The following is a 17,449-nucleotide window of genomic DNA, read 5'->3' on the forward strand; positions in this document are numbered from 1 at the left end:
ATAACTGAGTACTTTGCAAAAATGTCATAGATTCACAGAGAAGATGGCTTCCTATTATGGATTTTGTGTGCCAAAACACAAGTTCTCCAAGCGTGAAGTACTCTGATTAACTGAGTACATGTCGCTCAATGCTAAACTGCTATTCCCCATCAAGAGGAAAGTTAGAAATATAGGTGAAATGGACTGGGCCTGGGCCAAACTGGCGCACCTGTTCAATGCTAGTGTTTTGACACTGCACTCAGGAAGTACTTAGATTAACTGAGTACTTTGCAAAAATGTCATAGATACACAGAGAAGATGACTTCCTATTATGGATTTTGTGTGCAGAAACACAAATTGTCCAAGCGTGAAGTACTCTGATTAACTGAGTACATGTCGCTCAATGCTAAACTGCTATTCCCCATCAAGAGGAAAGTTAGAAATATAGGTGAAATGGACTGGGCCTGGGCCAAACTGGCGCACCTGTTCAATGCTAGTGTTTTGACACTGCACTCAGGAAGTACTTAGATTAACTGAGTACTTTGCAAAAATGTCATAGATACACAGAGAAGATGACTTCCTATTATGGATTTTGTGTGCAGAAACACAAATTGTCCAAGCGTGAAGTACTCTGATTAACTGAGTACATGTCGCTCAATGCTAAACTGCTATTCCCCATCAAGAGGAAAGTTAGAAATATAGGTGAAATGGACTGGGCCTGGGCCAAACTGGCGCACCTGTTCAATGCTAGTGTTTTGACACTGCACTCAGGAAGTACTTAGATTAACTGAGTACTTTGCAAAAATGTCATAGATACACAGAGAAGATGACTTCCTATTATGGATTTTGTGTGCAGAAACACAAATTGTCCAAGCGTGAAGTACTCTGATTAACTGAGTACATGTCGCTCAATGCTAAACTGCTATTCCCCATCAAGAGGAAAGTTAGAAATATAGGTGAAATGGACTGGGCCTGGGCCAAACTGGCGCACCTGTTCAATGCTAGTGTTTTGACACTGCACTCAGGAAGTACTTAGATTAACTGAGTACTTTGCAAAAATGTCATAGATACACAGAGAAGATGACTTCCTATTATGGATTTTGTGTGCAGAAACACAAATTGTCCAAGCGTGAAGTACTCTGATTAACTGAGTACATGTCGCTCAATGCTAAACTGCTATTCCCCATCAAGAGGAAAGTTAGAAATATAGGTGAAATGGACTGGGCCTGGGCCAAACTGGCGCACCTGTTCAATGCTAGTGCTTTGACACTGCACTCAGGAAGTACGTATTAAATACATGCTATTACGTCAGGAGACCAGTGCCCCTGTTTTATTGATGGTAAGTAGTTCAGGATTTAAAACAAACTAAATGTGCATCTCCTTACAAGAGGCATACAGGGAGATGGGTGACTAAAATTATGTCAGGTGTACACCTTATACATCTATCACATTTTGTGTGCACGAAAGGAAAGATGTTAACATATCACCTCAATGCATTTCATCTAATTTATACTTAAAGGATTAAGCATGATAAGTGTTATACTCTATTAAGAACATCTCTAAACAAGATAAGGTGTCAATCTTGTAGCATTACAAATTCTACCTAGTTGACACAGCCATGTAAATTAACACTTATGTTTGATAAGGTTTTGCATTTATCCAGTACGCAGTTTTCCTTTATTTTCAATAAGTTGTATATTAAAATGTATTTTTAAAAGTATCATAGATATGATGTCACATTTTTCTGATCATCGAAGGAGAGCTGGCAAGCCAAGTCCAGATGTGGGAGCTGAGACGGTAGGAGGCAGGCGAGTCATGATGCTGGAGACATGAATTATGAAGTTATAGTCACCACTGCTGCGACACAGGAGGCTGGAGGGCAAAGAAAACACTGTGGTAAGGGAGAGAGAGGGAGGGAGGGAGGGAGAGAGAGAGAGAGAGAGAGAGAGAGAGCCACTCACAGGAGGACTGAAGATCCCACGAGACGGTAGGAGGCAGGCGAGTCATGATGCTGGAGACATGAATTGTGAAGTTATAGTCACCACTGCTGCGACACAGGAGGCTGGAGGGCAAAGAAAACACTGTGGTAAGGGAGAGAGAGGGAGGGAGGGAGAGAGAGAGAGAGAGAGAGAGAGAGAGCCACTCACAGGAGGACTGAAGATCCCACGAGACGGTAGGAGGCAGGCGAGTCATGATGCTGGAGACATGAATTGTGAAGTTATAGTCACCACTGCTGCGACACAGGAGGCTGGAGGGCAAAGAAAACACTGTGGTAAGGGAGAGAGAGGGAGAGAGAGAGAGAGAGAGAGAGAGAGAGAGAGCCACTCACAGGAGGACTGAAGATCCCACGAGACGGTAGGAGGCAGGCGAGTCATGATGCTGGAGACATGAATTGTGAAGTTATAGTCACCACTGCTGCGACACAGGAGGCTGGAGGGCAAAGAAAACACTGTGGTAAGGGAGAGAGAGGGAGGGAGGGAGGGAGAGAGAGAGAGAGCGAGCCACTCACAGGAGGACTGAAGATCCCACGAGACGGTAGGAGGCAGGCGAGTCATGATGCTGGAGACTGTGGGTGGAGTGGGGTGGGTATGGTGTGAATGGATGTGAAGGGGTGGGAGTGTGGAGGGGGGTGGATGAAAAGGGGGGGAAGAAGGGGAGGGAGTTGTTTTTATACTTTTTTTGTATTTTTTCTGGGAGGGCGAAGGGCAGGAGGGGGAGGGAGTGAGGCAGGGGGGGAAGAAGGGGAGGGAGTTGTTTTTATACTTTTTTTGTATTTTTTCTGGGAGGGCGAAGGGCAGGAGGGGGAGGGAGTGAGGGAGGGGGGGAGGAGGGGGAGGGAGTTGTTTTTATACTTTTTTTGTATTTTTTCTGGGAGGGCGAAGGGCAGGAGGGGGAGGGAGTGAGGCAGGGGGGGAAGAAGGGGAGGGAGTTGTTTTTATACTTTTTTTGTATTTTTTCCGGGAGGGCGAAGGGCAGGAGGGGGAGAGAGTGAGGCAGGGGGGGAAGAAGGGGAGGGAGTTGTTTTTATACTTTTTTTGTATTTTTTCCGGGAGGGCGAAGGGCAGGAGGGGGAGGGAGTGAGGCAGGGGGGGAAGAAGGGGAGGGAGGAGTGGTGACAAGAGGGTGCAGCTCCCTCGTTAACAGTGGAGCCATTCACGGGGTGGGAGGGGTACCGCGAAGTGCTTCTAGCAAGACCTGCAGTGCCCCTGTCACGTGACGAATGTGTCGAACGGATTCTTCAGCACAGTCGTTCATGTGCTCCACCCCTGCTAAGATGGTAACCACCGCCGTGTAAATGTCCTCCACTGTTACAGAACTGGGCGGAGGATCTGTGTTTGTGGCAGCGTGAGCCACAATAGTGGTCGCTGCAACAGGGGTGGTGGCCGTTGCAGGGTTGGTCCCACAATCTCTGGTTGAGGGTCGGAGGGGGGCAAAACAGGTGGAACAACGGTTGGGGCTTTGAATGGGGAGTGGGGATGTTGACAAAGGCGGCGAAGAGGAGGGGGATGCCAATATATCTGTAATGAAAAAGAGCATGAAAAGCAGGTGGACATTGAAAAGACAATTATGTACAGTGGAAGCATCTATGAGACAAACTTGGTTCTTTTTGTTACATATGAACAAACCTAAGCATTTTATATTATATTATTAAAATTCAAGTGATGTCTTAAATCATAAATGTGTTTATTAATTGTACACTTGATGTACGTTGTAAAAATGAATAAAAGATTTTACAGTACAAAAATTACAGAATAAAAATATCATAACACTTACCGGACTGGACAGAGAGGTCGCTAAATCTGTCCAGGATGGGGGTTGAGGCAGTACTCATTGAGGTACGTGGGAGGGCTGGGGAAGAGGTGATGACAGAGGGTCGAATTTCAGGGAAAAGTTTAAGGCAGAACTTGGGTTTAGGGGGTGGGAGGGAGGGAGAACAGGGCATTGGGAATGAAGGGGCAGGGCAGGGTTTGGGGCGTTTTTTTAGGGGGATCCTAGAGGGTGGTCTAGGGCGTCGGTGGGGGGAAGTTGGATGAGACTGGGCGGAGGTGGAAGGGGGTTGGGACGTTGGATGGGACTGGGCGGAGGTGGAAGGGGGTTGGGACGTTGGATGGGACTGGGCGGAGGTGGAAGGGGATTGGGAGGTGGGGCGTCTGCGGGGGATAAGGAACGGCCGGTCAGGGATAGGGGTGTCTTCCTCCTCCTCCTCCTCCTCCTCCTCCTCTTCCTGATCCTCCTCCTCCTCTTCCTCCTCACTCGCATCTGAAGACATAAATGCATGTAGTGTCAGAAGTATATGAAGAACTGTTAATGTTTAAAATGTTTGTCTGCGCGCGATTGTCTTGCGAGTTTTTGACCTGTCAACGTTTAAAATACATGATTGTTCAACACAGATATTATGACTGCACACCTTATACCCACCCGATATTTTACTGTAACATACCTGGGGTGTTGTCCAGATTGCGGCGGACAGCCCGGACCCATGCAGGGTGATGTAGCCTGAGCTCGCGGGCTTTTTTCTTCAAATCCTCAACCTATTACATAATGGAGAGACATGAGTGAGCCATGATATATGGTTCATAGAGAATAGCACGTGGACAAATCGCGCAGACATGATATATATATATGCATTGAAAGCAGTGCATGGAAATAGATTGAAAGCATAATAATTATGTAAATTTTGAAAACCCGACTGGAATACAGCTAATTAAATCAAATAAGTACATGAGAGACACCATTATCAACTGCACAATTTTTCAGCAGATGCATGATGACGCAGTGCGCAATTTCAGGAGATGCGTATCCATTTTTGCCTTCCGCGCAAAAAAAAAATTATTTATCCGCGCCAATTTGTCAGCGCGCAATTGTCTATGAACAACATGTATTTGATAAATACTTACGGAGCGCGGTGTGATAGCGCGGGCGTTGAACTGCTGCGCAAGTTTTCCCCAGGCCCTGTCCATTTCACCTATATTGCGTCTTTTCCCCTTAACGGGGAAAAGCAGTTTAGCATTGAGCGTGAAGTACTCAGTTAATATGAGTACTTCACGCTCGGAGAAGTTGGGCTTCCGCCCACGGAAACCCACATAGGATGCCATCTTCTCTGTGAATCTATGACGTTTTTGCAAAGCTTAAATACCAGTCACATGACCGATGTTGTGTGAATATCGTGAGATTTCCCCTTTTCAGCGCTGCTATTGGTTATCTAAAACACGTGTTAAATGGTCAATAGTCAAACAGATTTTACTACATTGTAGTGATGAAATGCACATATTAATTGAGTATGTGTGTATTTTATAGTATATAGTTTTGTAGTACTTGATTGAAACACAATTAGCGTTAGCATGGCGCGCATATGTGTTGAAACGCGTGATGACATCAGCTTGTCTCCATTAGTGCATAATGATGACGTATATCATCATATTAAAGTTATAGTACTTTTTCACGCAATTGACGGATTAGTTTCCCAGTGCGCAATTGACGGGTTTTAGTATAATGAGCGCAAGTTAAAAATGCGGATGAACAGAGTTAATGGGAAATCTGAATAAATGGTGATATTTGTAAATGCGGGTGGGGGGCCTAATTGCGCATGCGCATATGTAGTTCAACTTATGCATGTGCTAACCTATTGATCGTAAATATTCATATGTGAGTTGCGCCGATATGAAAGTGCAGCGTACATGAGAAAAGGCTTTACCAAATACTGGCAATAATATTTTATTTATTGTATATGCAAAAGGATTGGGTACAAGTTAAATGTGTGATAGATTGACGCATCTGCGCATGCGCAGCTATTACAGTGTTTGTATATGGGAAACACATAAGAACAATAAAATTATATTAATTTTAAAAAGATCAGGGAGTCATGAGTAAATTATTGTAATTATTACACATCATTTTCCACTCCTAATATATTAATACAGTCATACATCACATATGTTTGTGAAGAGGGATGCAGAGAAAATACATTATCCCAGGACAAGCAGGCAGCATATTCTTAACGCATGGGTGACGTCACTGAAGGAGCCCCGGTACAGACCTTTTTAACTAGAAAGTTCTAGTTGGCCGCACCGCGCATGCGCGAGTGCCTTCACGCCCGACGGAGGAGAGCGTGGTCCCCAGTTAGGATAAGCCAGCTAAGAAGCCAACCCGGGGAGGAGGGTGGGACGTAAGAATATCTAGTGAGTAGTGTGTAACGTCACCCATGCGTTAAGAATATCTGCCTGCTGTCCCTGGATAACACCTGTTACGGTAAGTAACTGTGCTTTACTGCTCAATGCAGAAAGTAGGTATCATTACCCTAAGGTGTGTATCGGGTCGTTTGTTCATTCTTATCTTTGTCCTAAAGTTAAGTGACCTAATGTTAACATGAAAATGGAATCTAAGTCACTCTGCACTGATAATATGCCACCAGGTCAATTGTACAGGAGATGATTTAACCTACATAAATGAAGGAATTGAAAATTATATTTTTCTATTGGAATTGTGAACTTGAAAATGGATGAAATAAACCTTTTATAAAATGTACATTTAGTGGAAGAACTTCAGATGTATTCATTTGGAAGCATTGGATGTTGGCAGGGATATGTACTTTAGAGGATGTAATAACTAATAGTAAACTGCTTGACTTTTCACAATTGCAACATATATTTGGTCTAAATAAATCACAATATTTTATGCTTTCAGGTGGTATAACTTAATAGCTGGACTTGTAAATAAAACACCAAAACATGGTCTTAGAGACATTTGGAGCATTGAGATTAAGCATTCAATTGATGCATCTCAATGGCCACAACTTTGGCCTAAAAAATATTGCCACTATCATCTTGAGGCTGGGACATTAGATCATCTTTTATTGTATTGTCCATATATATTATTAGTTTAGAAATCAATGTTGCCTCAAATAAATAGGATGAAGGACAATCCAGTAGCCTTGACTTATTATTGTATTATGGCAAATTATGTATTTAATTATGTCGGAATAAATATGATTTCAGGAAATGTTATTCATGTTTTAATCTTACATCAAGTGTTAAAAAAAAAACAAATTTTAATTTAAATGCAGCACTTGCAATTCTTTCTAACACTTAATTGTTTCCATTGTGTCCTTACGTGTTACTTAGTTGGATAGTACAATACAAATTTACATTTAATGGCATAGTTATTAATGTCATACTAACATAAAGAAAACAACAAAATGTTTTAAACATTGGTAAATGTTTATTAAAATATTGCATATGTGATAAACATGTAATACACATATGTTCAAATGCAGTGTCAACAACACAAAATCTTTCAGTTCACCATTCATGATCTTTTATGTACAACATACTGAATTATATCTTTATTCGTTTTAAATCATAAACAAGTGTGCAATAATATATCCATTAAAGGTGGCACAGCAGTTAAACATCAGTGACAGTGAGTAAGGATGTGGTTATAGCCGTGAAAAAACATCAGGAGCAAATTAACAGACAGTTTAAGTGAAACAGTAGAAACAACAGTCTGGACCACCAAAAGGAGTGGGGGACATAGACAGTGGCGTACCAAGAGGGGGGCGGGAGGGGCGGTCCGCCCCGGGTACCAAGCCCTGAGGGGGTGCTCCCGGTCCGGTCCAGTTCCCCCCCCCTGCGCCGGGTGTCGCGACTGGAAACAGCCTGCAGCAAGATCGCGATGCCAGAGATCTTTGCCTGCTTCAACTGTTTCCTCCGCCACGGTCCTGCCCCTCCTCTGATGTCAGAGGAGGGGCGGGACCGCGGCGGAGAAAACAGCCGAAGCAGGCAAAGATCTCTGGCATCGCGCGATCTTGTTGCAGGCTGTTTCCCCAGGGCAGTAGCGTACCAAGGGGGGCGAGGGGGAGGTCCATCCCGGGTGCCGCCTTAGGGGGGGGTGCACAGCTGGCCCGGTCCCTATCGCGCTCCTACCCTCCCAGCGAAAGCAGCATCGGCGCCATTATCGAAAAAGGTAATGGCGCCAGGCCTTGGAGCACCAAGGCAGACCGCTTCTCCCCCCTCCCAGCCGAAACCCCGCTGACCATCCTATCTCTCCCCCCCCAAGTGAACCTTTCCGACCCTCCCAGCGAAAGCAGCAAACCTCCCTCCAGTAGCGTCGGCTTTATCCTCCCTCTGCCGCATCACTGATGACGTCATCAGTAACGCGGCAGAGGGAGGAGAAAGCCGCGAAGGAGGTTTGCTGCTCTCGCTGGGAAGGTCGGAAAGGTTCACGGGGGGGGGGGGTAGATAGGAGGGTCAGCGGGGGTTCGGCTGGGAGGGGGGAAAAGCGGACTGCCTCGGTGCTCCATTACCTTCTTCGGGCAGCAGCAGCGTTTACAATTCGCTGCTGTTGCCGGCTTCAGGCCTTGTTCTCTGCCGGGTCCTGCCTACTTCCAGTTTTCATGAAGACAGGACCCGACAGAGAGGAAGGCCTGAAGCGGGCAACAGCAGTGAATTGTGAATGCTGCTGCTGCCCGATGAAGTTCAGGACATCGGGGAAGGAGCAGGGAGAAATCGGCTGCTGGCTTGGGGGTGAGGGTAGGGAAAGAATCGTGGAAGTGGAGAAATCGGCACGATGGCTTTGTGCGGGCTAGGGGGAGAGAGAAAGAAAGGAAAAAATAAAGAGGGGGGGCTGGGGGAGAGAGAAAGAAAGGCAGAAATAAAGAGGGGTCAGGGGGAGAGAGAAAGAAAGGCAGAAAGAAAGAGGGGGACCAAGGGGAGAGAAAGAAAGGCAGAAATAAAGAGGGGGTCAAGGGGGAGAGAAAGAAAGGCAGAAAGAAAGAGGAGGGCCAGGGGGAGAGAGAAAGAAAGGTAGAAAGAAAGAGGGGGACCAAGGGGAGCGAAAGAAAGGCAGAAATAAAGAGGGGGGTCAAGGGGGAGAGAAAGAAAGGCAGAAAGAAAGAGGGGGGCCAGGGGGAGAGAGAAAGAAGAAGGACCAGAAGAAGGACCAGAGACTCATGAAATCACCAGACAAAAAAGTAGGAAAAATGATTTTATTTTCAACTTAGTGATCAAAATGTGTCCGTTTTGAAAATTTATATCTGCTGTCTATATTTTGCACTATGGCCCCCTTTTATGGCCGCAATAGAGTTTTTTAGCGCAGGGAGCCTATGAGCGTCGAGAGCAGCGTGGGGCATTCAGCGCAGCTCCCTACGCTAAAAACCGCTATCGCAGTTTAGTAAAAAGGGAGGGGGAATATTTGTCTATTTTTGTATAGTTGTTACTGAGGTGACATTGCATAAAGTCATCTGCCTTGACCTCTTTGAAAACCCGCGGAATATAAATGATAATTAACATTTTCTCTGCGTACAGCGTGCTTTGTGTTTTTAAAATTTTATTGTTGGTAGATCATTTTGACTTGGCCACAAAGGTAAGGGGGAGGGAGGGAGGGGAACTGCTGAAAGACATCTAGTAATCCTTGCAGGCTTGACTGCAGGGAATTATTTTTGTAAAATCATGTTTTGTTATGTGACTGGCATTATCTAGACTTTAATTTCTATGAATGAATAGAATGAAAATGATATAAAATTACTTGCTTGTTTTTATGTGCGTGCGCTGAAGGAAAGTGGAGAGAGAGTGGGCTGAGGATGCTGAAGGGAAATGGGGAAGAGAGTGGGGAGAAGACGCTGATTTATAAATTGACAATTGTTTCTTTTTATACTTTAATATAAACAATTCAAGGCTTGTGTGGATGGAATCAGGTGGTTTGCGGGGATGGGGACCGAGCTTACGGGGATTAGTCCAATAAAATGGTATTTTTTTATTTCTCATTATTTGTTTTATTTTTATTTGTTAATTTATAAAGTGGTGATTGTTATGTATCAGTTTTTTCAAATTTACATCTACTGTCTTTATATTTTGCACTGTATTAGAGGACATGTGTTACTGTTTTTCGTGGTGTTGCATTGTATCCAGGGTCTGGTTTCTTGGCGGATCAGTTTAACTTTTGTCTACATATTTCTATTTTTAGTTTGTGATTATTCCATATTGGGTGAGGGTGTATCTCTGTTCTGTGTGTATGAAAAAGACATAGTTTTCAGTTGGCATTGACTACAGGACCAATTGACTGTGCGGGATCTGGCTTGTTTAGTTTTACAATGTATGTGTTGGTGTTCTAGTGCTCACTGCAGTGTTTAAGATGCAGCCTTTTCCTAGGTACACTCTTGTGGTGCGATATGTAGATTGGTACTAAAAATCATATTTTTCATATAGATGGGGGGGGTGTCAAAAAATGATGGGCCCCGGGTGCCACATACCCTAGGTACGCCACTGGACATAGACAATTTAAAGTGTCTCATCTGTTCATGCACCATGTGTGGAAATCACACATTTTGCTATACGACCCTTGAAAAAGAAAGACCATACACACCCTTCAAATTAAATGAGCAACAGTGGGAGAGAGTGAGATATTGGCAGAGCAGTTAACCAACATCTGTGAGAGTGAGAGCAGTGGTTTCAGAGACAGCACCTGACTGACATTCTGCTGGGGGGGGGGGGGACTCTGCTTCTGGGTCCTGCAAAGGCCAACACCTGACTGCCATCATCACGTTTGCACCCTTGTCAACCCATTCTGGGTCCTGCAAAGGCCAACACATGACTGCCACCATCAGGTTTGCACCCCTGTCAACCCATTCTGGGTCCTCGTCTTTTTCTGAATCTCCTGGCTTCAGAGACAGCACCTGACTGACATTTCTGCTTATGTACTTTCTAGGCCACCAAAAACAAGGGAGGAAATGTACAATTTCAAGTTTTTCAAATTTTCCTTAACACAGCCGCTTTCCCTGAAGCCGCTCCATCCAAGACACCATCTGACCTTCCCTACGTGAAGGAAAAAGCCTTTGAACACCACCCACAACACCTTGAAAATGTCAAAGCGAGTACAGTATGCTTGAATGGGTTACCTTGCTCGGCATAAAAAACCTTCACGCTTGGCACATGTCAGAGCAGTGGATACTAGGATTGGTAGGGGTCAGAGGAGGGCTTCAGAGAAGCAGTTAACCAACAGTAGTGGGAGATAGAGATATTGGCAGAGCAGTTAACCAACATCTGTGGGAGTGAGAGCAACAGTTGGCAGAGCAGTTAACCAACAGTAGTGGGAGAGAGAGATATTGGCAGAGCAGTTAACCAACATCTGTGGGAGTGAGAGCAACAGTTGGCAGAGCAGTTAACCAACAGTAGTGGGAGAGAGAGATATTGGCAGAGCAGTTAACCAACATCTGTGGAGTGAGAGCAACAGTTGGCAGAGCAGTTAACCAACAGTAGTGGGAGAGAGAGATATTGGCAGAGCAGGTAACCAACATCTGTGGAGTGAGAGCAACAGTTGGCAGAGCAGTTAACCAACAGTAGTGGGAGAGAGAGATATTGGCAGAGCAGTTAACCAACATCTGTGGAGTGAGAGCAACAGTTGGCAGAGCAGTTAACCAACAGTAGTGGGAGTGAGAGATATTGGCAGAGCAGTTAACCAACATCTGTGGAGTGAGAGCAACAGTTGGCAGAGCAGTTAACCAACAGTAGTGGGAGAGAGAGATATTGGCAGAGCAGTTAACCAACATCTGTGGAGTGAGAGCAACAGTTGGCAGAGCAGTTAACCAACAGTAGTGGGAGTGAGAGATATTGGCAGAGCAGTTAACCAACATCTGTGGAGTGAGAGCAACAGTTGGCAGAGCAGTTAACCAACAGTAGTGGGAGAGAGAGATATTGGCAGAGCAGTTAACCAACATCTGTGGAGTGAGAGCAACAGTTGGCAGAGCAGTTAACCAACAGTAGTGGGAGAGAGAGATATTGGCAGAGCAGTTAACCAACATCTGTGGAGTGAGAGCAACAGTTGGCAGAGCAGTTAACCAACAGTAGTGGGAGAGAGAGATATTGGCAGAGCAGTTAACCAACATCTGTGGAGTGAGAGCAACAGTTGGCAGAGCAGTTAACCAACAGTAGTGGGAGAGAGAGATATTGGCAGAGCAGTTAACCAACATCTGTGGAGTGAGAGCAACAGTTGGCAGAGCAGTTAACCAACAGTAGTGGGAGAGAGAGATATTGGCAGAGCAGTTAACCAACATCTGTGGAGTGAGAGCAACAGTTGGCAGAGCAGTTAACCAACAGTAGTGGGAGAGAGAGATATTGGCAGAGCAGTTAACCAACATCTGTGGGAGTGAGAGATATTGGCAGAGCAGTTAACCAACATCTGTGGAGTGAGAGCAACAGTTGGCAGAGCAGTTAACCAACAGTAGTGGGAGAGAGAGATATTGGCAGAGCAGTGGTTTCAGAGACAGCACCTGACTGACATTCTGCTGGGGGGGGGACTCTGCTTCTGGGTCCTGCAAAGGCCAACACCTGACTGCCATCATCACGTTTGCACCCTTGTCAACCCATTCTGGGTCCTGCAAAGGCCAACACATGACTGCCACCATCAGGTTTGCACCCCTGTCAACCCATTCTGGGTCCTCGTCTTTTTCTGAATCTCATGGCTTCAGAGACAGCACCTGACTGACATTTCTGCTTATGTACTTTCTAGGCCACCAAAAACAAGGGAGGAAATGTACAATTTCAAGTTTTTCAAATTTTCCTTAACACAGCCGCTTTCCCTGAAGCCGCTCCATCCAAGACACCATCTGACCTTCCCTACGTGAAGGAAAAAGCCTTTGAACACCACCCACAACACCTTGAAAATGTCAAAGCGAGTACAGTATGCTTGAGTGGGTTACCTTGCTCGGCATAAAAAACCTTCACGCTTGGCACATGTCTGACCCCTACCTAGGCTAGGTAGGGGTCAGAGGAGGGCTTCAGAGAAACTCCTGGGGGAGAGATCCTGAGCACAACAGTTTGCAGGCCTGTAGCTTTCGGGCCAACAAAAGGAGAGGGGGACATAGACATTTCAAAGTGTCTCTCCTGTTCCTGCAGCATATGTGCTTGGGAGACCATATGGACATGTCAAAGCAAATTTCAAATCACAAAGTGCACACAATTGTAGCATAGCAACAGGAAAACCTGAACTTCAACATCAAACTCTACAGTTCCAGATTATGTGCTATACCACGGAGATATTGAAAGAGAGGTGTTTGTCCTTATGTTGGCAGCAGCGTTGTTAGTCTTTGCGTCACTCTCACATACGTGCTCTTACTGCTGGGTGGTGCGCGGTTACCAGCCTGGAATCGAGCAAGCAGCTGTTCTGTGTGATCTTGCTCACGCTGTATATGTTCAAGGAGTTTAAAGATGGTTGGATGGTGGCATGCAACAGAGGATTGAAATGCATGGTGCCAACCTTCAACGGAATTATTGGTGCGAGGCAGTCCATCTTCCACACGGGAGCGCATATTCCACAGAGGAATAGGAAAAGGTGGCACCCGTCTCCCATTTGGCCGCAATCTCCCGATGTAATTGTCTTCCCAATAGTCATACACCAGGGTCAGTTCATCTGGTCGACTCTCCTCCAAGGTCTGGAAACACTCAGCAACATCATCCACAGGAACAAAACTTAATGCTAACAGCATTTTGGTGAACATTCTTACTCTCTCCTCATCTCTATAGCTGGCGGTCAGTCCCTCATGTTGAATTCTGCGCCACAATGATTGACCCAGATGGAACAGGCAGCCAGAAACTGTAGCATTGGGAAATACAGTGCGGGCAGCTTGCAGACTTGCTCTCTCAAAGTCCATCAAGATTGTCAATGGTGCCAACGTGTTTCTGGTTTCCAGCAGTTTCCTCAACACACGTTCATAGTCCTCCTCCCTTTTACTGTTCAACAACACGTAGACCATGGGAAGTGCACGATTGTCTACAAAATGCATGGATGGTAAAGACTTGGACAAACAAATGGGGGGCAACTTTGAATGTCCCATCCATGAACCAATGTCCATGTTGCTCCAACACCTCAAGATTAGATTCTGTAGTGAAAATGAATATGCGTCTTTCATCATTTTCACCTGAATCCCACAACAGTAATTGTTCACCACGTGTGCTTCTTTGTAGCGGCTCAGGAATTTGTATGTCTCTTATGCACCTGGGATTACCCATTGCTAGATGGCCTGCATTTCTCTTTCTATTAACTGTTCTCTGCATGGAGGTGTATGCAGGCAATAATGTAGCTGCTTCTAAACTTGTACCAGCTGTTGTGCCATGAATGATCTGACGTGGCCTTTCAACCGTAGCCACAGCTCTTTCACGTATGTCTCCCATCATTCGATCAGCTTCAATTCTAGCATTGTTGGGTGCATGCACATGCGCCGTTATCTCAACAGAAGATCTATCAACGAGCCTCTTTCTTCTTCCCACACAGTCACGGCGCACACACCTCCAGGACGTGGATCCGTCTGCCATCACTCGGTCACGCCGATATCGATAGCCCTCATTAACCCAGTGCTCTCTCCCACGCTGTGAAGTTATTACTTCCATGTCTATGTCAAATCACTCCTGAAACCATACAATTAATAACATTATCCTATTTTGACTTGCAATTGATATACAATTGCCTATATCATGAATGCACTACTCAAAAGAACATCATACCTGTAAGACTGGAAGTATATCGATGAAACCCTCAGGAACTGTAGTCGACCTTCAACCCTGAACCAGTACCTGCAAGAATTATAACATGCATGTAAACTTCATGTTCACCCCCCACCAATCTCCAGCACACAAAAAAACATGCAAAGGTCAAATAGGTGAGGTTAGGCCATACATATGTAGAGTTTAGTGCTATAGCACAACACCATATACCTGCAAGGGTGCGATCCCTGTCAGGAAAACACTGAAGATGTCTGTCCTCTGTTGACTGTGGTGTCTTGATTGTAGTCTGTTGATTGTAGTCACCTTCAGTAGTAGATTAGATAAGGTTATTATATACATAGGACATACAAATCCCTATATGTAAAGTTCAGTGCTATGGCACAACACCATATACCTGCAAGGGTGCGATTCCTGTCAGCAAAACACTGAAGATGTGTGTCCTCTGTTGATCGTGGTCTCTTGAATGTCCTCTGTTGATTGTAGTCACCTTCAGTAGTAGATTAGATAAGGTTATTATATACATAGGACATACAAATCCCTATATGTAAAGTTCAGTGCTATGGCACAACACCATATACCTGCAAGGGTGCGATTCCTGTCAGCAAAACACTGAAGATGTGTGTCCTCTGTTGATCGTGGTCTCTTGAATGTCCTCTGTTGATTGTAGTCACCTTCAGTAGTAGATTAGATAAGGTTATTATATACATAGAACATACAAATCCCTATATGTAAAGTTCAGTGCTATGGCACAACACCATATACCTGCAAGGGTGCGATTCCTGTCAGCAAAACACTGAAGATGTGTGTCCTCTGTTGATCGTGGTCTCTTGAATGTCCTCTGTTGATTGTAGTCACCTTCAGTAGTAGATTAGATAAGGTTATTATATACATAGGACATACAAATCCCTATATGTAAAGTTCAGTGCTATGGCACAACACCATATACCTGCAAGGGTGCGATTCCTGTCAGCAAAACACTGAAGATGTGTGTCCTCTGTTGATCGTGGTCTCTTGAATGTCCTCTGTTGATTGTAGTCACCTTCAGTAGTAGATTAGATAAGGTTATTATATACATAGGACATACAAATCCCTATACCTCTGTACTTACGTTGCCTCCAAGATTGAACTTCTAGACAACACTAGGGTTTCAGCAAATTCATATCCCTCAGCACATGACTGCAAGACTAAAATTTATAAGGTTAGCACATAGATATAACAAACAACACCCACTATGTCTGTACTTACCTTTGCAATCATACCTGTAATAGTGAAAATCTGGCTTGCCAACCATCATGGATTAAGAACGTCATTATACCTAATCGCAGACAGAAGGAAGGCAGAGAGGCCCAAAACAAGGACCCACAACAATTGTATACAATCACCCTCACTACACACCCAAGGCTAAAAGTGTACCCCAATAAGCCCTACCATCAGACTATTTATCCTATCCTATTGTTCCAATTTAGCAAAACCAAAAAATGAAGCTATGCATATACCTGTAAATGTGAATATCCTCTTATGTATGATACCTGCAAAAGAAAATGGTACCCAATGCCTTTATAAAACTATAAACCGTGAGCACACTCGGTTTTTAAAAAAATCTTTATTCATTTTAAATGACACATCATGTGTACAAGAATCAAAACATTAAAATGAAATACATCACATGTCAATCAAGTACCTCCCTTCCCACCCCACTTCCCCACTCTTACTTTTCCCAATATGAATGATAATAGTATAATTTAGACACCCTCCCAACAATAAGACAGTGTATCTTTAAATAGAAAATAGTGTATATTCATTACAGTAAGATGTTAATGTCTCCCTTTTTTATTGTTACTGTTCTTTCCATTTTGATAATGTGACATAATGAATTGTACCCAAAACTAGATACTTTCAAATTATTACTTATATGTTGAATGGTGACTCCAGTGCTGATATTTTCCTTTTTTTTCTCATGCACTTACCCAATAATATTGTATCATTACATCATGATACAATCCTCAAATTAAACATATTCAGATACTAGTGTTGCTGGCATAAGAGTTTTTACCTCATGCCAACATGTTTTTTTAGATATTTATTACTTTTAAAATCTATAACTCCATCCAATTATGCTTCCAATTAATATCCATCATCACATTATACATAATCTTAATACCATACCTCAACCTTCTCGCTCTTTTAACATGCGGGAAAACTAAGCGCAAGACGGGGTGTCCTTAAAAATCCGCGTTCCGTGCCCCTTTTCAGGTCCCTGCCCCTGACAGGGCTGGATGAGAAGGTTCATAGACAACGGCGCGAAAGACGAAAGCCAATTTAAGGCAAGGCGCGCCGCCGCACCGCACCAAATTACAGTTTTTAGGGGCTCCGACAGGGGGTTTGGTTCGGGAACCCCCTTCTGTTTACTTAATAGACATCGCGCCAGCGTTATCGGGGGTTTGGGGGTCGTAACCCTCCACATTATAGTAAAGTGGGGGGTTCCCCCCCACGCCATTTTGTCCGCGCGCGATTGTCTTGCGTGAAATTGTCTTGCGCGCAATTGTCTATGAACCGTCTATGAACCCCCGTCGGAGCCCTAAAAACAGTAATTTAGAAAGGCGCGGCGTCGCGCGCTGCGCTCAATTGGGTGGGCACGCCTTTGACCCGGCGCGCCGGCGCGCTTTTGACCTGGCACCGTATGGGAATTTAACTCTGACGGATCCTAGCATGGGGAAGGGAAAGCATTAGGATCCTTCAGAGTTAAATTATCATACAGCTCTGTCAGAGCCAGAGACTAAATGTGGCAGGGACCCGAAAAGTGGCGCAGAACGCGGATTTTTAAGGACCTGTGCGTTTAGATACGGGACCAAATCGCGGTTCATAGACAATTGCGCGTAAATATCAACATACCCTATATAAACTGGTTCATAGACAATTGCGCGCAAGACAAGAACTGAAAATGTAAATATCAACATACCCTATATAAACTTGATAAT

The 17,449-nt window shown here is 44.6% G+C and overlaps 1 protein-coding gene and 1 long non-coding RNA gene across 10 annotated transcripts in view; one reads left to right on the forward strand and one right to left on the reverse strand.

Moving 5' to 3' along the window:
- The window catches only part of LOC117347156 (stimulated by retinoic acid gene 6 protein-like), a 422,585-nt gene that overhangs the window by 250,507 nt on the left and 154,629 nt on the right, over window positions 1–17,449 (forward strand). The window lies entirely within an intron of this gene.
- On the reverse strand, window positions 13,752–16,090 carry LOC117347176. Its single transcript, XR_004536737.1, has 3 exons — window positions 15,418–16,090; window positions 14,472–14,540; window positions 13,752–14,375 (listed from the first exon to the last, which is right to left on the reverse strand). It is a non-coding gene; the product is annotated as an uncharacterized LOC117347176 (long non-coding RNA).

This window comes from Geotrypetes seraphini, chromosome 1 (genome assembly GCF_902459505.1).
Source record: "Geotrypetes seraphini chromosome 1, aGeoSer1.1, whole genome shotgun sequence".
Taxonomy (NCBI): Eukaryota; Metazoa; Chordata; class Amphibia; order Gymnophiona; family Dermophiidae; genus Geotrypetes; species Geotrypetes seraphini.